General features: G+C 38.6%; 1 pseudogene; it reads right to left on the bottom strand.

Moving 5' to 3' along the window:
• Positions 1 to 5,946: 5,946 nt before the first annotated feature.
• On the bottom strand, positions 5,947 to 6,046 carry LOC115067868 (annotated as a pseudogene).
• Positions 6,047 to 14,155: the final 8,109 nt, after the last annotated feature.

The following is a 14,155-nucleotide window of genomic DNA, read 5'->3' as shown; positions in this document are numbered from 1 at the left end:
CATTTTTGGTTATATCTTTACCTGGCTTTGGTATTAGATTGATGCTGGCTTCATAGAAGGAATTTGGAAGTTCTCCCTTCATTTCTATTTTTTTTGAATAACTTAAGTAGTATTGGATAGAGATCCTCTTTAAATTTCTGGTAGAATTCTGCTGTAAATCCATCTGGTCCTGGGCTTTTTTTAGTCGGGAGTTTTTGTATTACTGTTCCAATTTCCTTATGTGTTATGGGTCTGTTTAAGCTGTTAATCTCTTCTTGGTTTAGTTTTGGTGGTTCCCATGTTTTTAGGTACCCATTCATTTCTTCTGGTTTTCAAATTTAATAGTGTATAGGTTTTTAAAGTATTTTTTATAATGCTCTGGATCTTTTGAGTGTCTGTTGTGATGTTTACTCCTTTCTTCTCTCATTTTGTTGATTTGAAGTTGCTTTCTTTCTTTCTTTTGGTTAACGGGGCTAATGTCTATCTTGTTTAGTTTATCGAAGATCCAGCTCTCAGATTCATGGATTCGTTGTATTGTTTTCTTTGTTTCTATTTCATTAATTTCTGCTCTGGTTTTGTTATTATCTGCTGGGTTTGGATTTTGTTGGATTGTTTTTGCCTTTTAAGAGTCTTGAGTTGCAATGTTAAGTTATTTACGTGTTCTTTCTGTTTTTTAATATAGGCACTTAGAGCTATAAACTTCCCTCTCTTAGGATTGTTTTTAAACTGCCTCAGAGGTTTTGTTGTGTTGTACTGTCCTTTTTGTTTAGTTCCAGGAGTACTTTTATTTCTTTCTTAATTTCTTCTTTGACCCATTCATCAATCAGGAGTGTGTTGTTTAATCTCCCTGAGTTCATGTAGTTACTAGGGCTTCTTCTGGTGTTTATTTGAAGCTTTATTGCATTGTGGTCTGATAAAATGCATGGAATTATTTCAATTTTTTGTATTTGTTGAGGCTTGTTTTGTGCCCCAGTATGTGGTCGATTTTGGAGAAAGTTCCATGGGGTACTGAGTAGAAAGTACATTCTTTGGTACTTGGGTGGAATATTTGGGAGATGTCTGTTAGGTCCATTTGATGTATGGTGTTGTTTAGATGTTTCTCTGTTTATTCTTTGTCCAGTTGACATGTCTAATGTAGGCACTGGGGTATTGAAGTTCCCTACTATTAGTCAGTTGGGATTAATCTGTGTCTTAAAGCTCTGTAGTACTGTTTTTATGAAGTTGGGTGCACCTGAGTTTGGTGCATCTGTGTTCATGATTGTAATATCTTCTTGGTCAATTGTTCCTTTGATATGAATGAAGTGACCATCTCTATCTCTTTTGATTAGTTTTAGTTTGAAGTCTATTTTGCCAGATATTAGAATTGCAGCTCCTGCTTGTTTCTTAGTGCCATTTGTTTGAAATATTTTTTTTTCATCCTTTCATGTTGGAATAATGTTTTCCATCCTTTCACCTTAAGGCAGTGCCTGTCCTTGAAGGTGAGAGGGGTTTCCTGCAGACAAAAAAAGATGGATTTTCTTTCTTAATCCTGTGTCTTTTGACTGTGGAGTTCAGTCCCTTGATATTTAAAGTTATTATTGAAAGATGTGTATTAGTTTCCATCATTTTAATTTCTGTTTGCATTCCTGGTCTAATTGTGTGTTTCCACAGTTATGCCTTTACTTAGTTTCTTTCTGTTGCCCCTTGGTATAGTTATTCCTTTCTTCAGCTCTTTGTATTGCTTCAAGACGTCTCTAAACTGCTGGTTTTGCGGACATGAATTCTTTCAGCCTATTTATGTTGTGGAAGATTTTTCTTTCCCCTTCAACTATAATAGACATTTTTGCTGGGTAAAGTATTCTGGGTTGGCATGTATGGTTATTTAGAAATGGTTATACTTTGGTCTAGGCTCTTCTGGCTTTCATAGTTTGTATTGAAAAGTCAGCTGCTTCCCTTTATATGTGACTTGTTTTTCTTTTGCAGCTTTCAGTATTCTTTCTCTCAGTATTCAGTTCTGTACGTTTAGTGTTTTTACTATGATGTGCCGTGGGGAGTTTCTTTTTTCGGTCCTGTCTATTTGGTGTTCTTTGTGCTTCTTGTATTTGTATGGCACGTTCTTCTTTAATTTTGGGAAATTTTCTGCTACAATCCTGTACATATCATTATCCTGAGATTCTTCTTATTCCTCTATGCCTATGATGCACAAACTAGGTCTTTTCATGGTGTCTCATATTTCCTGCATATTCCATTCCTGTGTTTTCTTAAATTTTTCACAATCTTTGTTTGAGTGGTCCAATTCATCAGCTTCATCATCCAGTCTTGATATTCTGTTTTCCATTTCATTCATTCTACCAGTGAGGCTTTCTCTTGTCAATTCTAATTGGCTTATTAAGTATTTTACTTCCTTCTTCATTTCAGCCTGAGGTTTTTTCCATATTTCTAACTCTTTTGTGAATTCAGTCAGAAGTTTATCCCTATCTTCAGGTTCTTTGATTTGTTTGTGTGTTCTTTAAATTCATTAAATTCTTTGATCATGTTTATGATTGTTCTTTTAAATTCTGTGTCCTGGGTTATCTCTAGGGGGTTTTCATTGTAGAACTTCTCTATAAGACTGTTGGAGTTTGGTGGGGGCATATTATTTGGGTTTTTCATATTATTATTATTTTATTGTGATTTTGGCATGCAGATTTATTTTGTTGTTCTGATTCTGTTATGAAATTCAAACCTTCCTTTGTTGAGTTTAAGGTTGTTTATGTTTATATTCTTGATGTGCCTTTGTTGTTTCCTTATTGGGTATGAAAAGCTGGTTGGTTTAGGCTTCAGGTCCTCTCTTTGGCTTTTATATTGGAGGGACTAGATGGCTCTAATCCAGCTACTCAAGTGTTCCCACAGAATCCCAAGTCAGGTGAGAATCAGAGGCTTTCTAGCTTCCTTCTAAGGTCTGGGCCCCTCTAGTAAGCAAGCACAGCACAATTTGGGAAGCTTGCTAGGTGGAAGCTGGATTCAGGAGATCCAGGCAGTCTGCAAAGGTCTGGGAACCTACTAAGGGGCAGGGAAGCCCAACCTTGCAGCAGTGGGAATTGCTATAGGTAGTCTCAATGTAGGGGGATGGATATGGCCCGATTTGGAAAGCTCACCCCCATGCAGAGGCTGGATTCAGGTGCTTTCAGACAGTGTGGAAAGTTCTGGGCCCCTACAAAAAGGCAGAAAATCCTAGCCCTGCAGCAGTAGAAGGGGCTGCAGCTGGTCTCAATGTAGAAGAATGGGCACTGTGTGATTTGGAGAGCTCACTGCTGCAGGGAGTAAAGAGGATAATCCAGAGATCTGGGGTGCTAAGAGCAAAGCAGGCCTGTGCCCAAGGCCAGAAGGAGAACAGGATGTGGGGTTGGGGAGATTGGATTTGCTTGGGTTAGCGGGGAGTCAAGGTGCAGTGAGGAATCAGACTTACCAGGGAAGAAGGCTGGTCTCTGGAATCCAAGTCAAATTAGGGGCGGGGACAGCCTGTGAAGGCTCTAAGAAGCTAGACTGAAGATTGAGCTGGTCTGACTGCAAGGGATCAAGGATGCAATGGGTGGGTATGGATTAAGAGGGTATTCCAGAGATCTGGGGTGCTAAGAGCAAAAGTGGGCTTGTCCCCAGGGCTAGAAGGAGAACAGGGTGTGGGGCCCTAGGGTTTTTTTTGTTGTTGTTGTTGTTGTTAAAGATCTGTACTCATAGTTCCTAAATCACAGTGTCAGTTGAGAGCTGCTGGGTTAAGTGGGACATGGTAGAAAAGAATGAGGTGCTGAGACTTCCTAAGGATGTTGTGGTCAGGGGTGTTTGTAAAGCTGCTTTCAGTGTTTAATCAACTCAGGAGGAGTGACGTGGTTAACAGTACCACAGGCAGAACAGGAATGGAAAACATCTTGAGGTTAGCTTTCCAGTGGCTGAGCAGAATCTACAACCTTGCAAGGAGTAAGGGGATAGAGGGCAGTAAATCTCAGACTATGTTAATGGAGTGACCTGCCTTTTCTCAATGGGCGGAAGACCAAAATCTAACACTTACCCAAACATACACAAACCAGAGAGACGATAAGGTTCCAAACAGTTTTCCTCTAATCCTTTCCTCCTACATTTTTCTTAAAAAAAAAGGAAAGAAAAGAAATGTTTTATTGAGATAAACCCTTTAATTCCTCCTGTAATATAATTGGGATCATACATGTGGTCTCTTTTGATTGGCTTCTATTTATCGTGTTTTCAAGGTTCATCCATGTTATAGCATGTATCAATACTTTTTTCGGTTGAATAATATTCTATTGTGTGGATATACCACATTTTGTCCATTTCAACAGCTGATAGAGTTGTTTTTGCTCTGAGCCTGTTAGGAATAATGCTGTTATAAACACTCATGTATGAGTTTTTTAAGTGGATATATGGTTTTATTTTGACTGTACGACCAGAAGTGCAATTATTAACTCAAATGGATCTCCAAGACCATGACGAGTATGTTGTCATTTTTCCTGTGATTACTGTCTGTTTTTTCTTTTTCAATTTAGAGAATACTTTATTAGTTTCTGTAATCAAACCCCCATAGATAAGATCTTACATATTTAACATACTGAATTACATGGTAGCTGGGATTTTTTTCCCAATATTGACAGTACAAAGTAAAGTTTCCAAAGATTCAAATTATATGTGTATATATTTATATAAAAAGATCAAAAGTAGCAGTATGTCATGTGTCAATAGTTCATTAGCTATAGTTATAGTTGCCCCACAAGTAACCTACACTTACACTACACTGCTCCTGACAATTCCCAGTATTTCTAAAGTGTGTGAAAAGTTAAACAAAGATGATAAACTATCACTCTTCATTTCTTCATCTCAGAATAAAAGAAGTCATGTCAGTGTCCAAATAAGCAGGGAAGAGAGTCAGAATATTTGTTGCTGTAGTCTTAGGAAATAGGACAGATCTATAGATAATACTCCTATTAATAATAGAAGATAGAAGCTCCAGAGGTCAAAATGTAAAGATGGTACAGAGTTCTTTCACAATCATATAGGACAAAGTGACCTAAAATCTAATATGACGGCAAAATTAATGCCATGGCAAGAAAGGAAATAAGAAAGTGCAGATAAATTCACTTGAATTTGTGGATCGGAGGAACAGTTAACATTTCCAGTTACTGGGTATAGTATTGGTTCTGGGTTTTGGTGATAAGTACCACCTTATGAATATTTTCATTATGTATTTTTCTTAATTTCTGTTTACTTTAGTATAGAATCTTGTAAAAATTTAAATTGTGGAGGCTGTAAAAATGGCTCAGCGGTTAAGAGCACTGACTGCTCTTGTAGAGGACCCGGGTTCAATTCCCAGCACCCACATGGCAACTTAACCATCCTTAACTCCAGTTCCAGAGGAATCTGAAGCCCTCTTCTGACCTCCACGGCATTGCACGACATGGGTGCACTCACATACATGCAGGCAAGACACTCATACACACAAAATAAAAATAAATAAATTTTAAATTGCAAGAACAGAGTAAATGAATGTTGTCAGAATGATTCCCAGAAGGGTCACAGCCATTTATACTCCCACTGCCAGCTTTGTGCATGTCTTTATCTGCAGTAGTTCTGCCCCCAGTATGCATTGTCCCCAGGGCCTGAAAGATACTAGACAAGCACCCCACCCTAAGATGCTGAAGGTAGCATTTTAAAATTTCTGTTCAGGAGTAAGATCCTGTCTCAAGAAAACCAAAAAAAAAAAAAAAAAATTAAACTTGTTTTAATTTACATTTATCTTGCTGCTAGTGAAATATTTTTAAACTCAATAACTTGTTTATAAGCAAACAATAGGACTAGTCTATAATATATACATGTAAACAAATGAACTATAATATTTAAAATGGAGAACGAGAAAGGGTAATTCAAATTTCTTTTTGTCATGTTTATGTTAAGTAATTTCCTCAACTTAAGACTTCTCTCTTATTACAATGCGATTTAAAAAAAAATAATATGGGCTGCTTGATGAATTTGTGTGTCCTTGTACAGGGGCCATGCTAATCTCTGCATCACTCCAATGTAATATATGTGTTGCTGAAGTAGGCACTTATAAAGTGATTGTTATTTAGCTATTTGGAGTTTTTATATAATCTTCCTTGCTAGATATTTTTCCTATTGTTTGCTTGGAAAGTTTTTTCTGATTCATTTCTCATAATACATATAACTTCAATATTCAATTTGGGTAATTGGGAGTTCATTTTGGTTTTTAGTAAATATTAAGGACATGATTTCATTTTCTTAATAGTCAATACCTTATCATTTTTGGTAATTTTCTACTTGCATATTTTAAAAGTATTTTTGTCTCTTTATTTTAAAAGTTATTTGTTCTGGTACATAAAATTTTCATCTTTATTTTAGACTAAAGAGAAATTATCTTCTGTTATTACTGACCTCAACATAATAATGGAACCCACAGAATATTCAGAATTAAGTGAATTTGTGCCTAGGTAAGCTGACTCACAAACTTATTATTTTGTGGTTGATTTTTGCTATACAGGTTTTAAATTGTTCGTCACATTTTTTTCCCTTTTTTACTATACTTTTTTGGGGGGGCTGCTTTATTTTGTTTTAATTTTTAATATATACATTTTGTTGAATTTTTGTGCATTTCATACAAGACATCTTAATCATATTTAGACCCCCCTCCATCTGCAACCCCTTCACAGCCCCTCCACTGGATTTCATGCAGTCTATCATACATGTTAAGGCCTATGAAATCAAGTTTGTATCCCAAGATGTCCCTTTGTGTGAGCTCATCCACAGGATCCTGCTCAGCCTATCTAGCATCACTTTCTTAACAATTTTTTAAGTTGAATTTTTGTATATTTCATACAGAACATCTTAATCAACTTTATACCCCCTTTCCCATTGCCACCCACCCATAGCTGCCACCCCCACCAGAATTTATGTATTCTGTCATTTGTGTTAATGCCTGTCATGTCAAGTTAGTGTCCCCAGACATCTCTCAGTACATGTTCATCCAGTGGGGTCTAGTCGGCCTCTCTAGAGTCCTTCTCTTTAAGATCAGCTCTTCCTCACCCAGCAATAATCAGCTACCAATAATTCTTCGGCCAAGATTGGGCCTACTGCCCATTTCCACAGTTCTGTGTTGGGTTTTTGTCTGCTTGAGTTTGCATGGGTCTTGTCTAGCATCACTTTCTTAAAGAAGACCAACTCTTCCTCACCCAGTAGTGATCGGCTGCCAATAGTTTCTCTGCTAAGGTTGCAGTCTCTTGTCTGTATCCCCAGTTCTGTGCTGGGCTTTCGTTTGGTTTGAGTTTGCATGGATCTTGTGCATACTGTCACCATTGCTCTTAAGTTCATATGAGCTAGTTCCCAGAAGCCTGAAAACCTGTTTCCTTGTGGTTATGCACCACCCTGGCTCTTACAGTCTTTCTGCCCCCTCTTCTGAAATGGTGCCTGAGCTCTGGATGGGTAAGGAACATGAACTCTGCAGTCTCTTATTTTCTACACTTTGACTAGTTGTGGTCTTCTATGTTAATCACCCTCTGTTGCATAAGGAAGCTTCACTGGTTAGAGTTGAGAGGTGTACTAGTGGTCTCGCTACTCCTGTTCCACTATTTTCCATGAGCTTTAGGTATAGAGGTTCCACTGTAGATGTGTCACTTAGGGCAGGGCATCTCACAGACATTTATTTGCTGTGGAAGTCTGTAATAGCCTCCATCTGTTGCAAAAAGAAACTGCATTGATGACTGGTGACAGGTGTACTTGTCTGTAAATATAAAGATCCATATTTAGCATTCAGTAAGCAATTATGTTTGTCTAGGGATGTGACAGACTAAGGTTTTATGCAGGATCTATGACCTCTCCAGCCATATGTATTTGACTATGTTTACTGTACCACACATGAGTTCCCTCCCATTGAGCATTCTTTAAGTCCAATTGGATAGCTGTTGATTACCCCCAAGATAAAAGTGCCACTACTACACTGATATAGAGTCATTATTGTGGTTATTAGGATTTAAAGCTGGGGTTGGACTGTTGATTAATTTTCTCCCTTTGCATACTGCATACTATCCTCAAATTTATTATTTTATGGTCAATTTTTTCTCTACAGATTAAAAAAAATTTTTTTTACAATTTTTGTCTCTTTTTCACTATACATTTTTGAGATTTGCTTTGTTTTGTTTTAATTTTTAAATTTTTTATTTTTATTTTCTGTGTGTGAGTGTTTTGCCTGCATGTATGTAAGTGCACCCTTGTGCAATTCTTGTGGAATTCAGAAGAGGGCTTCAGATTTTCTGGAACTGGGGTTAAGGATAGTTGTGAGCTGCCTTGTGGGTGCTGGAAACTGAACTCGTGTCCTCTGCAAAAGCAGCCAGTGCTCTTAACTGCTGAACCATTTCTCCAGCCCTTGTTCTGTTTTTTGAGACAGGGTCTGTGTAGCCCTGGCTAGCCTGGAACTTGCTATGTAGACCAGGCTGGCCTTGATTCCTAGAGATCTGTCTGCCTCTTCCTCCTGAGTGCTGAGATTAAAGGTGTATGCCACCTTGCCCAACTTCACTATACATTTTAAAAAATGTTATGTATATGAGTATTTTGGCTGCATATATGTAAGTGCACCCATGTCATGCAATGCTTAAAGAAACCAGAAGAGGGAGACATATCCCTTGGAACTGGAGTTACAAATGGTTGTTAGCTGCCATGTGGGTGCTGGGAAACAAACCCAGGTCCTCTGCTAGAGCAGCCAGTGGTCTTAATCACTGCCATCTCCAGCCCCTCACTATACAGCTTTAAGTTTATCGGCTCTTTTTCTTAGTAAGTCTGCAAAAGCAGAATGCTATCATCATGATTATATTTGGACATGTGTTCTTTACTTCTATGATTCTTTTTTTGAAAAAAAATTTGTTGATGTGTATGAATGTTTTGCCTGTATGTGTGTAAGTGTAGCACATGTGTGCAGTACCCACAGAAGACAGAAAAAGGTGTCAGATCTCTTGGAACTGGAGTTATGTATGATTGTTAGCTGCCATGTGGATTCTGGCAACTGCTGAACCTAGGTCCTCTGCAAGAACAGCCAGTGCTCTTAACTGTTGAGCCATTTCTCCAGCCACCACCTCTGTGATTTTTATTGCATGTTCATTAAGTACTGAGAATTAAAATTAGAATGAGAGAAAATCAGAATATGATCCTTTATCTTTACAGAATTTAGATCCTAATGGAGAAGTCATAAAATAATTTCAGAAATAAAGTTAAAATCATGCTTATGTTAAATGATATAAAGGAGAGTTACTTAGTACTATTGAGGCATATATCTGGAATTTAATTGTAAGGGAGACACAAAATGGTTTTCCAAAGCTTAAATGGCATTTGAAAAAAAGTAGGTGAAATGATTAGGTATGAATTAATGAAGAGATTTTGATGGGAGAGGTAGAGGAAAACTAGAAATGTATTGTGTCATGAAGTACTCAAATACTTCCTTTTGTGCACATTATGATTTGGAAATAATATGTGATATTTGGAAATTGCAAAAGGAAGAGTAGTATGATATCTGCCTCCCTGAAGTAATGGGCATGTTATAATTTCTTAATAGATATTTGAGCTTAGACATTGAATATGTCTAGACTGGGTTTCCACTTTTGGACAGTGACTGCCATTTTATTCATTTTTATTTTTGTATATATGAAGGGTGTGTGTGTGTGTGTGTGTGTGTGTGTGTGTGTGTGTGTGTGTGTGTGTGTTTACTTTGGGTTTTTAAAGGAGGATCTCACTGTGTAGGCCAGGATAGCTTGGAAGTTGCCAGATATGGGTTCCATCTCATGGAGCGGGTCTTATATCTAGACAGGGGGACAGTTGGTTACTCACATAACATTCATGCTACTATTGCACAGTGGGTATATCTTGCCAGGCCAGTTGTTATTGTAGGTCTCAGGGTTTGTAGCTGGGTAAGAATGATGATTACTTATCTCCTCTGGTAGCATGCATAGTACCTTCCAGCACTATGAAAGTTAGCCAGTAGGGATGAAGTGTCCTGGTCAATAGCCACTTGATTTCTCCACATTTTATGACTCAAGTATATGTTGTCTTCAACAGTAGGGTCTTAACATCAAATTCTGGAGGGCAACCAAGAGCAATTGCAATAGTCTGTAAAGTTTGGGGCCCTATGGGATCCCATTGGGTGCTGGGTATCAAATCTGGGTCCTCTTCAAGAGTAGCTAGTGATCTTAACCACTGAACCATCTCTTTATCCCCCTATAAAATTTATTTTTTTAATTTTGTGTTAATGAGTGTTTTGCCTGCATGTAAGTGCATCACATGGTGCAGTGCCCATAGAGTCCAGAAGAGGGCGTTGAATCTCCTGGATTATCAGCCACTACGGGTGCTGGGAACCAAATCTGGGTCCTCTGCAAGAGCAGTCAGTGTTCTTAGCTGCTGAGCCATTTCTCCTGCTCCCAGTTGAATTTTTTCTATTGATCACAAGTTCATTGGTTCCTTTACTGTGCAACTGGACTTACTGTAGAAGTAAACATTACAATTTAGTCATTTTTTTGTTTCCAAATGTCTGTGTAATTTTTTTACTTTTTATTTCTTAAGTATTAATCTTTGCTTTTAAAATATTTTATTTATTATTTTTATTTTACATGTATGAGTGTATTGCCTGCATGTATGTGAGTGCACCCGTATCATGCAATGCACGGAGGTCAGAAGAGGGCTTTGTATGAACTGGAGTTAAGGACAGTTTGTAGCCACCTTGTGGGTGCTGGGAATTGAACCTGGGTCCTCTGCAAGAGCAGTCATTGCTCTTAACCACTGAGCCATCTCTCCAGCCCCGACCTTTACTTTTAGAAGCATGATTACAATAGCTGTTTTACAGTCTGTCTGGCAATTTCAAGAACTTTTCCTTTCTGAGTTAATGTCTAAGCAATTTTCATTTTCTTTGAAGATTGATAAATTCTTGGTTCTGCATGTGCTGAATTATTTTGAAACAGGTCCTGGATATGATAAACATTATATTGTGAGAGTCTACAACTTGTTTAAATCTGTCATAAAAATGTCAAATTTTTCATACCATTATTCAGTCAACCAGTAGAGTTACACGCTACAGCATCCAAGAGATGTTTTGTGTGCTTTGTCTTCTGTGTCAGTTTACTTATCTGTGTGTTTACAGTGATTTTTTTTTTTTAGATGAGTCTTTTGTATGTGCCAGTCAGTAGCCAGTATGGGACCTGGGTTGTGGTCTGTCTCAAAGATCAGTTCTTAGAGCCAATGGTGTGCAACTGTTTAGGGTTATTGGTAGACCAGAAGTTTGTATCTTTATGGGATTATTCTTTTGACATTCTTTAGTCTATGATTCTACAAATACCTTTTCTCATTTCTTATAGTTTCCCTTTTTATTTATTTATTTTTTCCCCTAGTCAGCAAGCTGAGGGTTAAGCTTCTCCCTTTGCCAGACACTTATCAGAGCCCATGTCCAGGGCCATGTGTTGGGAAGAGAAAGAAAAATGAAATACATGAATTCATTTCACACTTTTAGAACCACAGAGCCTCTGATTTTAGACCGCTCCCGAGAGTTGTAGTTGCCTGCATAGGGCTAAGCCGAAACTACAGTGCTGCAGCCACTGTAATGCCAGATTGTGACCAGCCAGATGAACTTTGAGTTCAACTCCTGTTCCTAATCTGCTCTAGTTTACTTTTCAGACACAAGTGTTCTTTTCTTTTCTTTTCTTTTCATTTATTTATTTATTTATTTTTCTTTTTGAGACAGGGTCTCCCTGTAGCCCCAGATGGCCTGGAACTCACTGTGTAGACCAGGCTGGCTTCTAACTTACAGAGATTCGCCCACTTCTGCCTCCTGAGTGCTGGGACTAAAGGCATATGCTACCATGCCTGGCTGAATGTGTCTACTTTTTTTAAGGACAGGGTCTTTACTGCTTTGTCCCTAGTAACCAAACTGGCACCATGTATTTGTAGACTAATGACCTGACTTGACTGATATTTTGTCAAGAAAAACTTTTGAGACATCATATACTTTCAGAAAAGCACATGGTTCCTAAGTATATGGCTTAGGAGTATACTAAATAGAAAATTGCCAGGAAGTAGTAGAGTTTACCTATAAAACCAGTACCCACAGATTTTACAGGTTTTATTTCTCTAGTTACTCCTCTTCTAATCCATTTTTAATCAATATCCTGAGCTCTAATGCCTTAGGTCCATTTTGCCAATCTTAAAAAATATTTTATTTATGAATTTTATTTTGTGTTTTTGAGTCTATTGCCTGCCTGTATGTAAGTTGCACCCATGTTGTACAGTACCCACGGGGGTCAAAAGAGGGTGTCAGATTCCCTGGAACTGGAGTTATAGGCGGTTGTTAGCCACCATGTGGGTACTGGGAATTGAACCCCAGTCCTTTGCAAGAGCAGTCAGTGCTCTTAACCACTGAGCCATCTCTCCAGCCCCATATTGCTAAGTTTTGAACTTTATTTCATCTATTTTCTTTTGACTTTGAACTTCATGTAAATGCTGGGTTTTGGTTTGTACTCTTACCATCTTGCCTCTTTTACTTATTAACATCATATTTATAAATCCATCTGTATGTGTGTGTAGGGGGTATGTACAGTGTAATGTCCTCAGAGGCCAGAAAAACATGTCAGATCCTCTGGAGCTTTAGTTACAGGTGGCTGTGAGCTGCCAGACCTGGATGCTGGGAACTGAACTTGGGTCCTCTGAAAGAGCAGCATTTGTTCCTACCATTAAGCCACCTCGCCAGCCCTGAAGCTGTATTTTTTAATGTATAGATTTAAATTTTATTCTTTGAGAATTTCCTACATGTATACAATACATTTCATTCATATCTGCCTCCTTCCCCTCCTCCAACTCCTCCTGGACCCCCCACCCAGTATGTCATCTTCCCAACTTCATCTCCTTTTCTTTTTTTAAAAAAATAGTCCACTGAGTTCAATTAGCACTAACTGTTTGCACTTAGGTGTGGGTTTGTGCACATGTGAGTGCAGGTGCCCACAGAGTCCAGAAGACAGTGTTGGATCCCCTGGAGCTGAAGTTGTAGGCAGTTGTAAGCCACCTGAAGTGTGTGCTGTGGATCTAATTCTAATTTTCTTCAAGAGCAGTATGGTCTCTTAACTGCTAAGCCATCTTCCCATTCCCTAAAATGAATGTTAAAAAAGAGAGAGAGAAAAGAATATGACTCTCCCAGTAGCCATCAGCTGCCAATAGTGCCTCAGATAGGGGGAGGGTCTTGTCAGCCCCTTACCACTCTACACTGGAATGTTGATTGGCTTGATCACGTGCAGGTTACCATAGCCTCTGTGAATTCATGAATGTATTGGCCCTGTCATGTCCAGAAGACTGTTTGCAGTAGTCCTCCCTGGTCTCTGGCTCTTAAAATCTTTTCCCCCCTCTTCTGCAATGTTCCCTGAGCCTTGGGGGTGGAGGATGATATCAGTGTCCTGTTTAGGACTGAGCACTCCACCATCTCTCATTTGCACTTTGACCAGATCTGAGCCTCTATATCAACTACTCTTCACTGCAAAAAGAAGCTTTCTCTTATGAAAACTGAAAGTAGCATTAATCTCTGGGCATAAAAATAAGCATTTACAACACAGTTTGATGCTATGCTTATTTAGAAAAATAATAGAAGTAGGGTCTCCCCTGTGCCTATGACCTCCCTACTCCTGGGTTTTTGTCTAGGTCTACACTACCAGGCATGAGTTCTATCCTGTGGAGCAGGCCTTAAATCCCAATTAGAAAGTGATTGGTTACCCCGAGAACACTCATGCCACTATTGTAGCAATGGGTATATCTTGCCAGGACAGTCATTGTTATAAATAGCAGGGTTCACAACTGTGCAAGATTGTTGACTTTTCTCCCCCAGTATCAAGCATAGCACCTTCTGGCACTATGAAAGTTACCCATCAGGGAGGAAACATCTAGATCAGTGCCAGCTTGCTTATTCTGTGTCCTGTAACCAAAGTATGTGATGTCTTTAGAAGCAGGGTCATACCATCAAATTTTGGTGGGGAACCAAGAGCAGTGGCAATAGCCTATATTGCATTGGGTATCTCTGGAACCCCCTTGACCAACAACTTGAAGGGAGGTGTCTATACCTGGCACTGGGAGGAACATTATCTCCCTTCCTTCCTGGGTAGGGTACTTTCATTCAAAATCTTTTTTAAAAAAG

The sequence above is a fragment of the Nannospalax galili genome, unplaced genomic scaffold (assembly GCF_000622305.1).
Source record: "Nannospalax galili isolate Female #2095 unplaced genomic scaffold, S.galili_v1.0 scaffold367, whole genome shotgun sequence".
NCBI lineage: Eukaryota > Metazoa > Chordata > Mammalia > Rodentia > Spalacidae > Nannospalax > Nannospalax galili.
This window is presented reverse-complemented; position numbering and strand designations above follow the sequence as displayed.